We start from the raw sequence: 1,529 nt of genomic DNA, 5'->3' as shown, positions 1-1,529 counted from the left end.
CGACCCTGGTGCTCGAGCCCAGGAAAGAGCTTCTCATGAAGCTGAACTAGCTGTGGGAGCCAGCCCAGCGGCTTTGTATGTCCCCTGTGAAGCTGGATGAGCTCTGTGCTGATCTAAAGACACAAGAAAGGGATGAACTCAAGGGGAAGAAACTGGACGTTGAAGGCTGAGATAAAGATGGGGCAAAAGAAGCAAAAGTCACCCTCAGTCTCAATGTCGTCTTGGCCAAGTCTGGTCAGGATGGGAAGAAGGATCCTCAGCTGGTTAGCAGCAACTCTCTTGGGGACGAAGCCCAAGATGACAGGTTGGAGTACCCCAGGCTGGAGAAGTTGTGGCACAAGGAGAACACGTCTGGGAAGTGTTCCTGCAAAGAATCGAATGATCTCTGGTGGAATTTTATGCACCACAAAGAGAAAATTCACAAATATACTATCCTCCTGGACACGCTGAACAGAACCAAAGAAATTCATGAAAATGTCATCAGTCTCTCTGACCTGAGCCACATCAAGGGTGAAGTCCTGCACAGCAAACATGCAAAGCTGAAGTACAAGGTGCAGACCTCCACCAAGACCTGGACCCGAGCTCGAAGACCCCAGAGTGATCCATCCTGGAGACCTGGCCCAGTAGGCCAGCTTCGCTGGGAAGAAGCTGCAATCATTTCAGGAGGAACTTAAGTGTCGTGAAGCCAAAATTGAAATGCTTAACTATCACTGGAAGCGGCTGGAGTTTCTCATCAGAAGCTGGTTCTCCTACAGGCCGGGGGTTTTGGCAGCACGTTTACATGGACAGACCCACGTGAAGTTGGCACGGGCTGCTCACATGCCGTGGCAGGAAGAATTGTTTCAAATGACTGTTTTGCTGCTGCTGCGCCTCATGGAGGACTCAGTGGTTGTCGCGTCTTGGACCTGTAATCCCATCCTGTCTGTGGTTGACAGGGGCTTTTTTTCCCTCACCAAATGTGGCAGTGACCACCACAGCGAGGACCCTGACATCCAGCTGCCTGTCGGGCCTGACAGCCCCCTGTGCTACAACATGGTTTGCATCGAAATCTTGTACATCTGCTCCTGGAAATACTATGTACAGAGTCCTTAAAAATACAAACAGTATCTGACCCCCCAAAAATCATCTGTTAAAATCATTTATCAGTACATTTTTTCCCTATTCTGATCTTCAGTTTACTCTTGCTAATCCAATCTTTATTCCTCCAGATAAATCCCAGTTGTCCTGGAAACATTACCATTTTCTTTATTGCCTAAATCACGTGGATAATGTTTTGTGTAGGACTTTTGCTTCTGTATTTACGAGTGAATTTAGGGTGAAATTGCTTTTCTCGGAGTCCTGATTTTGAAAGTAAGTTTACACTAATGTGTTAGTTTCCCAGGGCTGTCATAACAAATTAACACAAACTGTGTGCCATAAAACTGTGTGCCAGAATAATCTCATGCATCTCTCCAGGCTTCTGGTGGTCGCTGGAGATTTCTGATGTTCTTTGGCTTGTGTATACATTACTCCAATCTATGCCACCATGT

The 1,529-nt window shown here is 47.0% G+C and overlaps 1 pseudogene; it reads left to right on the top strand.

Annotated features, from left to right (window-relative positions):
• The first annotated feature begins 35 nt into the window (after positions 1-35).
• On the top strand, positions 36-623 carry LOC103584599 (annotated as a pseudogene).
• The last annotated feature ends 906 nt before the right edge of the window (positions 624-1,529 follow it).

The sequence above is a fragment of the Galeopterus variegatus genome, unplaced genomic scaffold (genome assembly GCF_000696425.1).
Source record: "Galeopterus variegatus unplaced genomic scaffold, G_variegatus-3.0.2 Scaffold68525, whole genome shotgun sequence".
Lineage (NCBI taxonomy): Eukaryota > Metazoa > Chordata > Mammalia > Dermoptera > Cynocephalidae > Galeopterus > Galeopterus variegatus.
Note: the sequence above shows the minus strand (reverse complement) of the source record. Positions and strands in the feature narration are given on the sequence as shown.